This window comes from Macrobrachium rosenbergii, chromosome 51 (genome assembly GCF_040412425.1).
Source record: "Macrobrachium rosenbergii isolate ZJJX-2024 chromosome 51, ASM4041242v1, whole genome shotgun sequence".
NCBI lineage: Eukaryota > Metazoa > Arthropoda > Malacostraca > Decapoda > Palaemonidae > Macrobrachium > Macrobrachium rosenbergii.
Genome location: NC_089791.1, coordinates 60,777,899 through 60,795,695, shown reverse-complemented (window position 1 = coordinate 60,795,695; position 17,797 = coordinate 60,777,899). Strand labels below are relative to the sequence as shown.

General features: G+C 41.4%; 1 protein-coding gene across 3 annotated transcripts in view; it reads left to right on the top strand.

Annotated features, from left to right (window-relative positions):
• The window catches only part of LOC136833457 (uncharacterized), a 67,471-nt gene that overhangs the window by 17,682 nt on the left and 31,992 nt on the right, over positions 1 to 17,797 (top strand). The gene's annotated exons all lie outside the window — the stretch shown is intronic.

The window sequence follows — 17,797 nt, the reverse complement described above, 5'->3', positions numbered from 1 at the left end:
ATTGCTAAACATACCAGAGAAAAGCTAAATGCAAAGCTGGGGTTACTACCCCCAGTGCGAGCTCCATAAAATGGAGTTGTGTATATGAAAGGGTGAGTTTGTCACTATCACAGGTCCCCGCCCTGTAGACATTCCCAATGACAAAGTCCCCCAGAGCGAGGTGCCGATACAACGCCCGCACCGTGCGCGGACTATCAACAAACCAGCGCCATCTGCATTTCATTTTCAGCACGCATCTTCTTCAGTTGTGTTTCTTTCTGTGCGCTTTTCTTGGACTTTATTTTCCTGCATGATGGCATCTTCCCAGGAATTATCATCTTCTAAGTTGAGTACCACTTTTATTTTAGGCGGTTGGGGCTCCGTATTTCCTCCTAATTATATAATTTGGGGGACAATATAACGCCCGCCTCGGCCGCCTTTCTCCCGGCCTCATGTGACCTTCAGTCTCGGTGCGGGGTTTTCTGGTGGGGCTTCGTTCCCCTTCCGTTTATTTTATGTTTTTATGTATATCCTACATAATTTCATATTTGGTTTAATTATTTTAGTTTTGTTACCCTTTCCCTGGGGAAGCGCGGGTCCTTTGTCGCTTAGGCTACGAGTTTCCCCCTCGGGCCTATTCGATCTTTAATCAGTCTTATTTGATTTAATTTTGGGACCCTCACCTCCTTCAGCTCTTGGGTATATTATCCGAGATGGTACAGTTATGACTTTTAGTTTCATTTTATGTTTAGCGCACAGATGATATGGATATTTACAGATTAAGTTGCTTATTTATTTTTCGTGAAGGTCGCCCATTTTACCTTTAGCGCTTTATATCGCATTGGGTTTGGTTCACCCTTCTACATGTGTCATTTATTATTTGAATTATTTATTTTACGAATATTGTGAGGTTACTTTTTATAGCCTAGTCAGTTAGATACCGTGTTCCCTCCTAGGCTACCCTCCCTGGCCGCTGGTCGGCTATGTTAGGTTAGCCTAGGAAGTTAGGCTATTAGCGGTTCTGCTCGCTTCCTTTGGAAGGAGAGGTTAGGTGTGTAGGAGGGTCTCATGTTATGAGCTTCCCTGATGTTTTGTTGGTTTGGATGGAGGTGTTAGGCCTGCGGTTTCCTCCCTCTCCCTATTTCGGCCTTTCCGTTTGGACTCCTGAGTCCTAGTAAGGTTAAGCTGGAATAGCGAGGGTATCTTTACTCGTAGCCTACCCTTGTCCGAGCCACAGATTTCGGGACAGCACTCCAGCTTCATGTGTATTCCCCCTCTCCTACCACCTTCTCCCTCTCCTCCCTGCTCTTTCCCCCCTTGGTTTATTTTCGCATACTTCGTTAACTTACCAAGGCTTGAGAGCTCTAGCCCTACCATTCCCGTAATAGCCTACATTCCTTACCCCCTTTCCCTGCATCGTTTGGTTCTCCTTGTTCTCTCTGCCCAGGGTTACCAATCTTGACTGATCGGCACCCTGTTGAGAACTTGTCTGGTGTCTAGGGTGCCTCCCCACCCTGGCCACCATGCTTTGTTTACCATTCTTTGCGTTCTGGCCTTTAGAGGGTTCCCTGTCCTCTCCCTTCCGTGATAGTCGTTCGTGCATGTTCGACTCCTCGAGAGGGAGAAAGGGGTGGGCCTTCTGGCGTCCGGGGGGTGCTCTCCCACTCCCTGGCCGCCTCTAGTGGTCCCCCTCCATTGGCCTGTCCCCCTCCCTTCCCTAGCGTCAGTGTGAATCGAATTCCCCCAGCCAGGGTGTCGTTCTCTTGGACCGTCACCTCGAGGGGAATTTTTACAGTAGCCAGTTAGAGTTTTCCACCTGACTGTCTTCTGTTTACATATTCGCACGTCTGCTAGTGTTTATCCGCCTTGTTTATCCTCTGTTCTATTCATTTAGAACATTGTTCCTTGGGTATCTATCTTAACTTTGACTAGTTACTTTGTGTTTTCCACTATGTGGTCGGGTTTTCTCGTTACCCTAATTTCTTTCACCACTCCGGTGGCTATGGTGTTTGGTCGATCGGTGCTCACCACACCTCCCTCGCCGTCACTATATCTGTGTAACGTGACTCCCCCGGCACCAAGCGGAAATTCTTTGATTGTTTAAGTTTAAATTAACCATTCACGGTATTTAATTTTTAGTTAGTTGACGCATGTTATCAGTGGGACCTCTTGTATCTCCGGATTAACTCCGGCGGTCCCCCCCCCCTATTTTATTTGGCATGTATAAGCTAGTTATACCTCATCTTTGTACCGGAACTTTCCGGCGGGGTCTGACCGGACTTTTTGCATGCCCAGTCAATCTTTATCATCCTAAGACGCTACTCCGGCACCCTACTCCGGCATGCCTTATTAGCATACTCATGTACCCGTCCACTTACAGGTGGTGCGTTGTCAGGAGCAGGGGTGTACGGCGGTCCTCCAACAGGCGAGTGGGCACGAAGTTTGTAGGTCCCACTCCAGATGCGCTGTCCACGTGGAGGATCTTATCGTCTGGCACCCCGATGTTTGTGAGGTGTGCTACACTCTTTATGAGCGAGTTCTGGATGAATCGGTAAGCTATGAATTTTTCAGTTCCGGTTCATAATTCCCTTTTGAGTTACGTCTCTTGTGGATAATTGGAAGATATCTTTATAGTAGGAGATTTCGTTAGTTGACATTCTCCTTCTTTCAGATTGACCGCAGCTCCGACTCTTGCTCCTGACCCTCAAGACCTGGGTCAGCAGCTTTGGGAGGAACGTCGGGTCGGGGAAACCTTATGTTCTCTCCAAGGAGATTTGTAGTGTTCTCTTCCCCGGCACCTGGATCTCAGCGTCAGTACCGGATGAAGTAGCCGCCCCTTTGATCGCTGGGATCTGGGAGATGACCCAACCCTCCCAGGAGGATGTGGCCGCTTGCGGAGAGGTTGCTGAGGAGGTTGCGGCAATGAACCTGAATCTGGAACCCATGAACGTGGACCTGGATCTCCAATCAGGTAAGGGGGTAAGTGAGGCAGGTGACTTCTTATTTAGCTCTCCTTCTTCTTCTGCTTCCTCTTTCAGAGGGTTTGTAAAATCTTCTAACCTTATGGATGGTGCAAGGTCTACCGTCCCTAAGGTAAAATTGGTGAAGAAAAAGACCTTAAAAACCCAGAAGGTCCGCTCCGGGGTTCCCTCGAAGACGTCACGGGCTCCTAGTCCCGTGCCGTTTACGAGCAAGGCCTCCACCTCTGGGAAGGGAGCACGGTCAAAACAGAGTAAGGAGGCTCCCCCCACACCTTCCTTTGATGCAGAAGCTTTCGCCGAGCTTCTGATGCAGAAGCTCGACAAGAGAGTTGATGACAAGCTGTCTGAACTCTCATCCCAGCTGTCGTCTTCCAATGCTTCCGTACTGTCCCTGTCACAGCAGGTTAAGTCCCAAGGTACCTTGATCTCTGGGTTCATGCGCGGCGGAGCGGCCGCCGGATCCTTTACTGTCCCGGACACTTCCAGCCTTCCTCCCTTTGATAAGGGAAACCCCTGGCGTCTAACTCTTTATGCTCTCCAGCATGAAGGTACTCTCACCATAGAGGGTCTAGGCACCCGCAGGTTGGAGGAACTGGAGTTCTTCCCTCCTGGTCTGCAGCCTCCTTACCCAGGTTACGCCAGGCTTACGGAGGAGGCTTGGATGCGATCCGACAAGGTCCCTAAGGAGACTGTCATCTTCCCGAGGGACCAGGCTCAGTCCTCTCTGTTGTGTACTCTGACGGAGTGGCAAGCAGAGAACACTAAACTTACCCCAGCCAAGGGTACGTTCACAATGTTCTCTTTGGGGGAGGCTATTCCTACCCCATGCACAACGAAGGTGGCCTTGCTCACAAGTCAGACGAGCTTGGAGGGCAAACCCCTTCCTCATCTCCGAGAGACAGATCCCACCTCTCTAGTCTTCCCCGGAGATTCTGAGTTCTGGAAGGGAGCTCCGGCCACCTTCACAGTTACTAGACTCGACCCGGATTGCGCCTCTACCCTTTTCAGCGAGCAACTCCCAAAGATCCCGGATTCGCTCCTGAAGGCTGAAGCCGACACTAAGGACAGACTTAGCTGGTCCTTAAATTCTCTGACTCAGGCCGAGGCAACTTTGGTTGTCTATAGCGAGGACGCTCTATTCCAGGTCCTTATGAAATCTCTTTTAGCAGGTTTCCAACAGGACCTTCATGATTTCATCACGGCCCGGATGAACTGCCGGAAGCACATCTTTTCGGCAGCTTCTATCAGACACGAGCCTAATAGGCTTATGAAGAGCTCCATCTGGGGAGCTAATCTCTTCCCCCAAGAAGAGGTAGATGCGGTCCTAGCCGAAGCGACTAGGGCCAATCAAAGTCTCCGCTCCCGTTGGGGTATTCCCTTTAAGCGGAAGCCGACGGAGTCCGCTGGACCTCATCCCAAATCTGGGAAGAGGTTTAAGAAATTTAAGCGGCTCCCAACCCAGACTGTTTTGCAGGCTGTTCCGGTTCCCGCAGCCGGTCAGCCTTCAACCTCCCATGCGCAGCCTCAACCTCAGTATGTGCTGGTTCAGCCAGCCCATCACTCCCTCGCTGCCCCCTCTTATGTCTCGTCCCCGGCTTTCAATGCTTCTTATGAAAGCCAGAGGCCATTTCGAGCTATTCAGAATGCCAGGGGAAGCAGGGCCAGAGGCTATTTCAGAGGTAGAGCAGCATCTCGCTCCTCCTCCCGGGGGAGGGGAAGCAGAGGATCCAGGGGAGGCAGACCATCTCCCGCCCAGTGAGATCTCTCAGGTAGGTGGGAGGTTGTACCATTTCCGGGACCAATGGAGCTTCAGCCCATGGGCCCAGAGCATAGTCTCCAAAGGCTTGGGGTGGAGTTGGAGCAGAGGCCCTCCTCCCCTTGTCAGGTTTCATCTGTCACCGTCCAAAGCCCTAAAGGACTTCGTGAAGGATCTATTACAAAAGAGGGCAATAAAGAAAGCGAGACATTTGAAGTTTCAGGGCAGACTGTTCAGTGTTCCAAAGAAAGGTTCCAGTCAACAGAGAGTAATCCTAGACTTGTCTCGTCTAAATTCTTACATTCAATGTGACAAATTTCGCATGCTTACAATCTCACAGGTTCGGACCCTACTGCCCCGTGGAGCCGTAACCACCTCTATAGATCTTTCAGACGCTTACTATCACGTCCCAATTGCGAGAAGGTTCTCTCCTTACCTGGGGTTCAGACTGGGGAAGCAAGCATACTCGTTCAGAGTCATGCCATTCGGTCTCAACATAGCTCCCAAAATCTTCACCAAACTGGCAGACACGGTAGTTCAGCAACTACGGTCTCAAGGGATCATGCTGGCCGCATACCTAGACGATTGGATCATTTGGGCACCCAACACCAGCGAATGCCGGAAAGCAACAACCATAGTAATCGGTTTTCTGGAATCTCTAGGCTTCCAAATAAACAGGGAGAAATCCCGCCTAGTACCGGAGAGTCGCTTTCAATGGTTGGGGATCCAGTGGGACCTACGTTCACACAAACTATCTCTTCCGCCGGCCAAACGGAGAGAAATAGCCAAAGCAACCAGACAGTTCCTCAAGAACAAGAAAGCTTCCTGCCGTATCCAAGAAAGAGTCTTAGGCTCTCTTCAGTTTGCTTCAATAACAGATCTGCTTCTGAAAACCAAACTGAAGGATATAAACAGGGTATGGCGGAGTCGGGCCAACATCAGGTTCAGAGACAAGGTGTCTCTAATCCCGCCAATTTTGAAAAAGAGACTCCGGCCTTGGACAACAGTCAAGAGCTTATCAAAATCAGTACCACTCCAATTTCCCCCTCCAGCATTAGTGATTCACACAGATGCTTCTCTAAGCGGGTGGGGAGGATACTCTCAACACAAGAAAGTTCAGGGGACATGGCCCACTATGTTCCGCCAGTTCCATATCAATGTTCTGGAAGCAATGGCAGTCTTTCTAACCTTGAAGAAGCTACGTCCAAACAGTCTAATTCATATCAGACTGGTCTTGGACAGTGCAGTAGTGGTGCATTGTATAAACAGGGGAGGTTCCAAGTCGAGCCGGATCAACCAGGTTATGATAGCAATATTCTCCTTAGAAAACAAACACCGGTGGCACCTGTCTGCTACTCATCTGGCAGGAGTTCGGAATGTCATTGCAGATTCCCTATCCAGGACAACTCCGCTGGAGTCGGAATGGTCCTTGGACAAAACATCATTCGAATGGATTTGCAGTCAGGTACCAGGTCTCGAAGTAGATCTCTTTGCAACAGAATGCAACCACAAACTTCCTTGTTATGTGGCTCCCAACCTGGACCCTCTGGCTCACTCCACAGATGCAATGTCGATAGATTGGAACAAGTGGCGGAGGATCTATCTGTTCCCTCCAGTAAACCTGTTAATGAAGGTCCTGCACAAGCTCAGGACATTCAAAGGCCAGGTGGCTCTGGTAGCTCCCAACTGGCCGAAGAGCAACTGGTTCCTGCTTCTTCTAGAGCTGAAGCTTCGGTACTTACAGATTCCCAATCCAAAACTGACGCAAATAGTACAAACTCACTGTGTCAGCTTCCTCAAGAGTACAGAATGCCCTAGCTTTATGGATTTCATGAAATTCGCAGCTCAGAAAGATGCTAATATTGATCCAGTTAATACTTTATTCCTAGAATCAGACAAAAGGGAATCTACTCTCAGACAATATGACTCAGCAGTTAAGAAATTAGCACTCCTCTTAAAAGAATCTGAAGCAACTGTAATGACCACGAACCTAGCAATCTCATTTTTTAGGTCATTATTCGAAAAAGGTCTTGCCTCTAGCACCATTACTACAGCCAAATCAGCTTTGAAAAAGATATTTTTACATGGGTTTAATATTAATTTAACGGATTCTTATTTTTCTTCAATCCCTAGAGCATGTGCTCGTTTGAGACCAGTAACCCGTCCACACACGATTTCCTGGTTCTTAAATGATGTCCTTAAATTATCATCAGAAATTGATAATCAGAATTGTTCATTCTTAAGTTTGCTGAGGAAGACCTTATTTTTAATTAGTTTAGCTTCAGGTGCTAGAATTTCCGAGCTGTCTGCTCTGTCTAGAGAGCCAAACCATATTGATTTCCTTCCATCAGGAGAAGTTCTGCTAGCCCCTCACCTTAAGTTTCTAGCTAAGAATGAAGATCCTCGAGATAGATGGTCCCCCTGGAAGGTTGTCCCCCTTCCACAAGACCTATCATTATGTCCGGTCTTTACTTTAAAGGAAATTTAGACAGAACTATTAACTCTCTTTGAAGGCCATTTAGACAACAGATTTTATATTTTATTAAACAAGCAAACCCAGACTCAGTTCCAAAGTTCATGACATTAGGGCAGTGGCCACCTCCATTAATTATTTTCATCATATGAATTTTGAGGATCTTAAGAAATATACGGGGTGGAAATCCCCCCTGGTTTTCAAACGCCACTATATGAAATCCTTAGAAGCTCTAAAATTCACCACAGTGGCGGCAGGAAGCATTGTTCCTCCCTCTAAATAATTCTTTTTTATATCTCATTATTTCTGTCACTTTTTCTCCCACCTACCTGCCTCATTTATTCCCTTTACCATCCCCTCCGGGTCACGCATACTTCACAGCCTGTCTCCTGACCATGTTGCATTTTGTCTTTGTCCCCTGTTATTAGCAATTAAGTACGTTTATTCATGTCTTAATGTTTTCTTGTCTTGCGGGACATAGTTCCCTCACCTTAATATATTTTATGTCCTTATATATCTTCATTTTGGATAATTAAAAACCATTTGGAATGATAGTTTTATTTCTTTCCATTACAAGGTTTCTTTAGATCTTTTTCAAGATGGTATTTTGATTCTCTGTTATTATTTCACCGGGTGACACAGGTCGTATAACCCAGAAAAAGGATTTTGACAGAGGAAAAATCTATTTCTGGGGGGAGACCTGTCACCCGGTGACCCACCTCTTTTCTTTACTCTCCCCCCCTAGCTAAAATACCATGCTTGGGTGGTGGGTGCTAACATGGAATGCAGATGGCACTGGTTTGTTGATAGTCCGCGAGCGGTGCAGGCGTTGTATCGGCACCTCGTTCTGGGGGACTTTGTCATTGGGAATGTCTACAGGACGGGGACCTATGATAATGACAAACTCACCCTTTCATATACACGACTCCATTTTATGGAGCTCGCACTGGGGGTAGTAACCCCAGCTTTGCATTTAGCTTTTCTCTGGTATGTTTAGCAATGAATTTACCTAGAAATATGTGCTGAATGGATATTTCACCGGGTGGCATAGGTCTCCCCCCAGAAATAGATTTTTCCTCTGTCAAAATCCTTTATTTACACACTTCCAAAAGCCGATTTTAATGACAGTTTAAGAGAATCTCGTGGCTATTTAATTTGCACAGAAAGGGCAAACTAATTCAGCGTTATCCTTAGCTGTACATTTTTTGCATTATTAGAAATCATTGTTATATGGGAATCTTATTCTTTGGAAACTGGTTTAGCATGTTAACGAAACCTTCCATGATGATTTCAAACTTTTCAAGCGATAATGGCTCTCAGGATGCGGCTAGCGGCAGTGATGGAGGCGACGGTGGAGGGGGTGGCAGTGACGGAGACGGCGGCGGAGGCGGAGGAGGAGGAGGAGGAGACGGAGGTGGAGGTAGTGGAAGCAGTGACGGAAGCCGGGGAGGAGGCGGTGATGAGGAACCCTTTGTTGATCCAGAAGCCAGATACGACGTTCCAAACCTCGGAGCTGACCTCCTGTTGGAACAGGACGAGACTGGCATGACGCGTTGGTACCCGCAGGACCCCTACTCACTGTTGTCTGATGATCGTGACGAAATTGATTATAAAGTCATTGGTGAACTCTATAACACTGTACATATCGATCAGTATTTCAGATCTCGGATGCATGGTGATTTTGTAAAAACATATTTAAATTGTGGTAGCAGAGAGAGAAATTACGAGGGGTACTTCTTCAGAACACGAAGTGATCAACAGCCAGTGCATAACAAATATGGTAATGTGAGTTACGCTATTTCATTTATGTCAATGCTGGAATTCTGCGTTTCAAATGGCTTGAGGGCCTTTAATTTCCTGGATGTATGTCAGACGAAAGACGAATGTAAAACCCGGTATTTGATTACTGATAGAGCGGACAAATTTTTTGAACATCAGTGGGAATATAACAGTTTAATTTACGGTGGGGCCTGGTATGCAATTCAGTCATGTATAGCGGTTGAACACAAGTATGCCAGTCACATTAGAGAGTTTAGGAAGGTGCACGATTATAGTATTCCAAATGAATTGGAATTCTTCGTGGTCATTAGAGAGGAGCTGAGCAAAGAGCTCTTCGCCAGTGTTAGAATCCAAGCCGAAGATCATAGTGAAGCTAATAATGACGATAATTGTTATAGGTACCGAACCGGCCAGAGTGATGACTGGACTGTGTGCCCCTATCCATATACCAAGAACGATTCCCTGCGAGAAATAAGAAGTTCCATTTAAGATTAGGAGTACTAACACTCTCCAGCAGTTTATTTATACAATCTAAAATTCTCGCTCGCCCCTGATAATGCTCGTTGCGCACCGAATGAACAAGACTGTCGCGCACAATAGTTCAGGCTTACCATTTTAGGTGAAAGTCGGTTTGTTGCTGCTTTTGGAAATATATATTTTAAACGAGAACTTAACGGTTTTTGTATAGTATGGTCAGCTTAATATCATTTTACGATTTCTCCTAAATATCGAAATTGCACGTTATATATGTTGGTAACTCAGAGTAAAAAAAAAAAAATTGAAGGTAAAAAAATAAACTTTAAACGTCATAAGTCCGATTTTAAACACAGTACTTGTATGCTATTAAATTGCGTTGAAAATGTCGCCTTGGACATATTTTGCTCTTAAACATTTCTCTTATGTTATTTTAATGATATAAAAGCTGCACCACAACAATTTTTAAAATGTATTTATGAATAAAAATGTTTTAAGATGTTTTAATTCGCTTCAAAGTGGGCTACATTTGTATGGTTTCAAAGCCATATTTTTACTCGTATATTTGTTAATTGAAGCTTTAATATCCCTTAAACATAAAACCAATTATAAATTTAATAAAATCATGCAATTAAATTCGTTTTAATCCTTAGTCTCAGTGCTATTTTGATTGATGGAGTTTCATGTACATAACAAAATCCTTTGTCCGCATAAACGGGTACCGTGAATGGAAACTTTTCATGAATAACTTCAGTGTTTTATACAGAGCATTTTTCTTTATATAGTTTTTACTTAAAATTATTATTTTGTAGCCTCTGGCTCTTTCTGAACATTCTGTGCAGTAAAATATGTGCAATGTCAAATATATATATATATATATATATATATATATATATATATATATATATATATATATATATATATATATATATATATATATATATATATATATATTGATAGTTTTTCATTCTGCGGGTCATATGGACCTGCAACATTTAGAAAATCACGATGGGATAGTAGAATAATTATGGATTTAAACGTGATTCGCAGCCTTCAGGCTCGAGTCTCCGAAAGGAAATTGATCTAAAAATGAGTACTTAAAGTAATGTTAACGTCAGGTCACCTCCTACTCGTAGATCTCATTTTCAGCTTGTTTGTTAGTCATTGTACAACTATAGTCTGCTTACCTTGTGTTGAATTATGCTAATTATCCCTTTATTGGTTTATAATAATTGTCTGTTAATTGCTTTAATTGAATTCAGCATGAGTAGTTAAGAGATCTTGGGCACATTATGATACTGACTATGCCATTGCACTATATATAATTGTAAAAACATCTTTAATTTTTTTTACGTGACCGAAATGTGCTGCAATGTTACTCACTGATGACTGTTAATATTCTTGCGCGGACCTGGAACGGCGGTTGCTGTTGACAAGCTAGTAAATCTCTAGTTTAATTATCCTTTGTTAGTCACAAATTATTCTGACTTTTTCAAAGGACAAAGTAAAGTAAAATGACCAATAAAAATACTGTAATTGTTAGTTATTTCTTCCTGGTAACAAGAACATAGTAAAATGAATGTTATCTCTACAATATCCCTTCTGTGTTTGTTTTCATCATTAAATCTTGACTATGAACTTTTTTTTTTTTTCCTCGTAAGAAATATCTTTTTTGGTTAAATTCTGTAGCTGAAGCAAACTGTAATATTCTAACTTTAGAAGCCTCATTATAAGTATACTTTTTAGTTTTCTGTAAAAGAAAACTATTGCGCCGGCTTTGTCTGTCCGTCCGCACTTTTTTCTGTCAGCACTTTTTCTGTCCGCCCTCAGATCTTAAAAACTACTGGGGCTAGATTGCTGCAAATTGGTATGTGGATCATACACCCTCCAATCAGCAAACATACCAAATTGCAGCCGTTTAGCCTCAGCAGTTTTATTTTATTTAAGGTTAAAGTTAGCCATAATCGTGCTTCTGGCAACAGTATAGGACAGGCCACCACGGCCGGCTGAGTGCTTCATGGGCCGCGGCTCATACAGCATTATACCGAGACCACCGAAAGATAGATCTATTTTCGGTATCCTTGATTATGCGGTGTACAGGAAACTCGATTGCGCCGAAGAAACTTCGGCGCATTTTTTATTTATTTTACCTGGGAGCTCTCTACATCTGGTATGCCTTTAATGGAAAATTGGCAAGTGCTTTTGCTATTTCTAAGTATGAACCTTTCCATGTAGCAAGGCAAAATGCCATTAACTAACTTTCAAAGACTGTAATGCTTAGCAAGCCTAAAAATCTCTAGCAAACTTTCCAAGGATGTAATGCTTATTTGTGAAAGAATAATCCCAAGAAAACAAAAGTATGATGAACTGCGGAATGAAAAAAATTTAAGTTTAATTTTGTTCAAATTGTCCCAGAATGTTGCTTGCATCCACACAAGAGAGAGAGAGAGAGAGACGGGTGGAATAGGTGACTGAAGCGTGTAGCAGTATCGTGTCTTCAGGTTGTACAGACATGGTAAGGGAAATTCTATGGATTTATAACTACACTGAATCTTGATAGTTCTGAAAAACGGCATCAACGACATACTATTGCAGAAAATTATAACAAATCATCAATAACAAGGTTTTCACATGAAGTGATTTAAGAGTTGAGGGAACAGGTTACTAATTGCATAACGTAAATAGCATTCAAAGTACTAAATTACTAGAAACTTGAAAAGATACTAGTAAGGAATATAATCGTGCAACTAAAAGGGTATTGTTGCTAATGGCAATACACAAAATTCAAAACAGATAAGTCGAGTATTCAGTGCGTTAACTGTAGATAGAGAAAAGTCTGCCAAAGATTAAAACAAAGTGGAAAGATTCTGTCTTCGTAAAGACGCCACAGACATCATGAAACTGTAGGGTTCACTGAAGTGAAAAAACACTGTTTGTGAATGCCAAAGAAGTAAAAATGTCTTTTGCTATTTAGCGGAAACTGTAATACATGAAGGTACCGAAAGGACAGGCAAGAATACCAAATTGCCTGTGAGTATAGACATTTTAAAGAAATCAAAGTAATCCGTGCAAAACTATAAGAAGCTAACGAAATAAAATTCAACAGAAAAATTTACTTGTATTCATATTTACATTAAATACCTCGGATTTAATTCATATTTAGTGAACGTACAGTCACAATTGTAAATCTTTGTTAAATTAATGTCTCGACGATTTGAAAGTGGTTCATCACAGTTTTTCTTACTTCATTGGTTTTGAATATATCGAGTGCTATAATATATGAAAGCATGAGATCTCTGTCTAGATATACTGTAGATTATGAATAAATCTCCACAAGCAATTAATCGCTGCTATACTCTACAGTAGGGATATTTTTCATTTCCCTTGGCAGCATCAGTATCATCATTCAAACACGTTTCAGTAACCGCTAACATACAAAAAGACTTTTCATATATCAACCCACTAATTTGCAGCTTTTTTTTTTTTTTTACCCACGGACTGAATATCTACAATCCCCATTTTAAGACATTAACATTTAAAACCATGATCGTTATTTTCGGCTGCTATCATTATTTCCCCATCAAAAGCTAAGTTTCTCGTGTTCACCCGATAAGAGGTGTCTTGTGTGTGTGTGTGTTTTTTTTTTTTTTTTTTTTTTGTCTCGAACAATTTACCACACTCCAGCTGTATTCTCTTGTTACGTGATTACCTCAACTGCCACAGACGCGATCCTCTCTTATTTTCCAATCCTTCTCCAGATGTCCCCATAGGCATTATTAAAGGTTCTTTGCAGCGTCCCTTCGGCTCCTAGCTGCAGCCTCTTTCATTCCTTGTACCGTACAGCTATTCATATTCTCTTTCTTCCATCTTGCTATCCATCCTCTCCTAACAATTATTTCATAGCGTAACTGCGAGGTTTTCCTCCTGTTACATGTTTGTAACCTTTACTCTCAATTTCCCTTCCAGCGCTGATTGACCTCATAGGTCCCAGCGCTAGGCCTTTGGCCTAACTCTATATTCCATTCCACTCCATTGTCCAGATGTCTATACTTCTGACAATATATGACAGGTCAGCAAGTGATACCTGTCATATATGCTACATGTTCCCCATCATAAGGCAACCTCATCTCCATTCTCACGTATAGCCTTGCAAAGCTCAGGTTCACAGTTTGGGACTAAGGTGTGTAGTCCCAGCTGCAGCAGTTTTACGAAATATCAACTTCATCTTTTCCTTTATATCGGAGATAGACATCAGAAAGTGGTGTCTGTCAACTAACGGTTCAACCTCATCATCTTGCTCATCATAGATGTTACAAATCATTATTTTTGGTTTCAATTCTTTATTCATCTTTGCTTCAGCCACCTCAACACTGTTACGTATCCTTGTCGCTCCCTCATCTCTGCTGCTGGCATCAGCAAAATTGATAACAACACTACCCGTTGTGGTAGACTTCATACTAATAATTGGAATATCCTTAGAGATATTTGCAACCTCAGTTTTCTTCTCAATCCTCTACCCTGAAGCCTCTGTTGGTTTTATTACTAAAAATACTTTCCTTGACTACTGTATATTTGCATAGCTTTTCCTTTCTATAGTAGGAGCTGCCATCTTCCTCATTTCGTTCTTACCATTTCATCTCCTTCATGGTACTCAAAATCTCTGAGTCACTGACCCGAGGAAAGTTCATTGTATCATCATGTGACACCCCTTAACGTTAAAGTGTTACAGTTACATTAAACTTTTTTTCAATATTTAACACTATGAAACGAGAAAATTTATGACAAGATGTGCTAATCCCGTCGGAGAAAGATATAAAATTGGGCGTTTTCAATGTTTTTCCGCCAGCCAGAGGCCACAAAAAATATACAACAATTAAGTGAAAATCTTATACATGGATAGTTACAATACTATCAGTACTCTCACTAACGTTTTCGGGGAAAATGGGAATAGGCGTATTCGTGATTCTTTGGCAAGAGATTCGGTAAATCAGTGTGTTTCACACATCAAAATACTGCCGTTCTGAATCATAAAAGTAACATGAATCATAACATAAACTGTGATGGATCACAAGTTGTTTATAGTGAGTGTTTCAAGCTTCTTCAATTAGAAATCTAAAAAAACATTAATTTATTACAAGGGCCACGGAAACCAAACCAGATTAAAAATGTATATCTTTTTTGGAACCTATTTTCAAGAAGGTGAAGACTCCTCCTCCTCTGACCATCACCGGAACTAAACGTACCTTGTATCGTTTAAATGATGATTCACACTACCCTTATTTAAATAGTTCCACTGTGCCCTTATTTTTTGCAAAGGGAAGGTGATAGTACTACCCTCTTTTGTTCGCCCCTTGCATTATTTATAGCCTGCTGGTTTTTTTCACAGACACACACACACACACATATATATATATATATATATATATATATATATATATATATATATATATATATATATATATATATATATATATATATATATATATATATATATATAGTCTGTATATATATAATGTGTGTTTTTTATACGTGCGTGTGTAAATTTGAATATTTAAAGTTTCTAAATTTTTGCACCTAAAATAAAAATGTCCTTTATACATATGTGACTGGTAATCTTTCGAGCAATATAAAAAGCATTCTTGCACTGGAAGCGTATGGTAATCTATAATTAGTACAGGAATCAAATGTAAAATCATGCGTATTACCCTAAAAATAATGAAAACCACCGACCTTTTACTCAGCGCTTGTTGACGATGTTACAATCTATTAGTACTTACTAGCCTGTGGTCCTGGACGTGGTATCCTGCTGTTCGTTAAATATTTTGTTAATTCTGTTAATTCTTGTGAGAATTGGAATTTTTTAAAACTCCTTGGACTTTCCTAATTAAAATTATACAGTTCGAGGATTGAAACAATGTAAGGTTAGTTTTAATTTAGCCTGTTTTAGTATTATCTGAGAGGTAGGCTACTACAATTTAACATTTTGGTGATATAAATTTCCCTCGAAACCCGTCAAGTGTAGATTTTCCAACTGACTAAATTGTGTTTTATTCGCTTTTTCTTACCGTAATTATTAGTGCTAACCAGCCGTTTCTGCGTTTCTGCAAGATCCACAAGTGGCCATTGTGTGGACCACAGTGAGAAACAGTGGTTTTTCGGTGGAAGAAGACCAACAATAAGTAAATGCACCAAGATGAATGGCTAACCATACAAAAATCAAGAGTCGTTTGTGTAAAAAGATGATTCTTACAAGTAATCGCTAATAATGACAAAAAAAAAAAAACGACATAAGTATGAAAAAGGTTGTGGTAATAACAGGGTTACAATCTAACTTAACCTAACCTAGGATATGTGGCCCTGTTTAGCTAGAGGCTGCAACCCCTCAAACCTCCTATAGTTTTGGCATTTATATTGTTGTAGGTGGTTTTCGAATGACATTTTTTACTATTTTGCCCTTCTAATTTTATTCTTGCAAAACACTTCTGTATCCTCCCCCAAAAATTGCCATGTTTATTTGGTCAGTTTTATTGTAACTGTTAGCCCTGGAATTTTTCTTTTATCATTATTTTAGAATGAAAAATCTTGCCTTCGATTTGAAGGGTAATTACCTAGGTTGCCCATCAAATCATGGAGCATTAGTGCTCTTAATAACCATGTGACCCCTTTTGGTCAAGGTAATGATTAGCTGCCCTACCAGTTATGATACTAATCAATTCAACATCCAGCTTTGTCATAGTTAAGATGGGATTTTGTGGTTAAGGTTTTAGCTACTTTCAGGCCATTCACGCTGTTTTTGAGAACGGTGAAGCTACTTTATTATTTTATACAAACATCCAGTGTTGCCAAATATAGTCACGTGTGGTAATAGAGTTTTTGCCACGAGGAGTTCCATATTGCTAGGACAGTGAACTATTGTATTATTAGATGTACTTGAGGTCAGGTTAGTTTATGGTCAAACTCTTGTGGTAAAGTTAAGACCAGGTTAGGTTAACAAAGGAAGTTAAAGTCAGGTTAGGATGTATCCCAATCTAGATATGGTTTTTCTGGTGGATTTAAATAAATTTTAAACTGTTTCTGTATTGAGGTTTACTAGGAAAACCATTGTTATGCAGGGAAAAACTATGGATTTATGAGAAAAAATCATGGCATTTGATTGAAACATGAATATACACCAGGTAAACTATATTTCAAAGATTGTTCCATTGCTGGTTAAATTTTACATGTGAACATACCCATGACCAAAGATAGTGGAAGTGGCATTCACAGGATTACGCCCCAACTTAATCTAGGATGGTGGGTTATAATTAGCCAGTTATCTTTGCTCCCCTGTACACCTTTTACATAGCTAGCAAATTTGGCATAGGTATTCACAGGGTTGCACTCTAACTTGACCTAACCCAAGACACCAAATCCTACCAAGATATGAAGTAAGGGCTTTCCAGACATTCCAAAACATTGCATTCACTGAGCATAATGCCTGTCATAAATTCGGGAAGTGAAAGTCTGTGGTTTATCAGTAGAAAGATGATGACTATATGGTACTACTTTAATGCCTCGCCAACACCAAAGTCAGTATCAGAAATGGTCGAATGATGGTTATTTTGGCATTTTTCCCAAAGGCATTATGAAAGCTAATTGAATAAGTTGTGCATTGATGAGATAAGTATTCACCAAAAAGAATATTTAGACTAATATTGTACTCTTAAAATGATTAAGACATGTATCATACAGTATTCAAAATCAATTGCTGGTGTTTTGAAAGTGTTCTGTAACTTCTTGGGACAGTTTTGAAAGTTTTTTGTAACTTCTTGGACATTATTTTGGAAGCGTTAGCTGATGGTCGTGCTTGTGCTATGCAGAAGTGCAGTACTCAAGCACTGGCTTTTTTCTTTTGCTTTTCCATTGCATATTTGGGTAATTTAAAAAAATAGTCTCACAGCCTCACTTATGAAGGTCTTGGCAATATTGAAAATTGAAAACAGAAAAAACGACCCTATATCCATTTCAATGTGATCCCATCCAGTGATAAAAGACTCATCCCCCCAAAAATTTTGCGAAGTTTAGTGAGTTGCTAACGTTGGGACAAAAGGAATGAATATGTACTTTTTAGGTGTAACTCACAACCTTGAGGTAAGGAATATGTTTTGTGAAATGATAATGGGAAGACCAGGGTTATCCCCCTTGCTAGTTATGACCCCATATGCAAGTTATTTCAGTTAGATGACTCATGGAGCTCCAGGTTAGAAAAGGAAGGTAAGGTTAGAAACATCCCTGTAATTCATTAATATGGTTTATGACCCTCAAAGTCAAGTTAAATGATGGGTGGCCAGTTAGGATCAGGGCCCCATGTTTTTT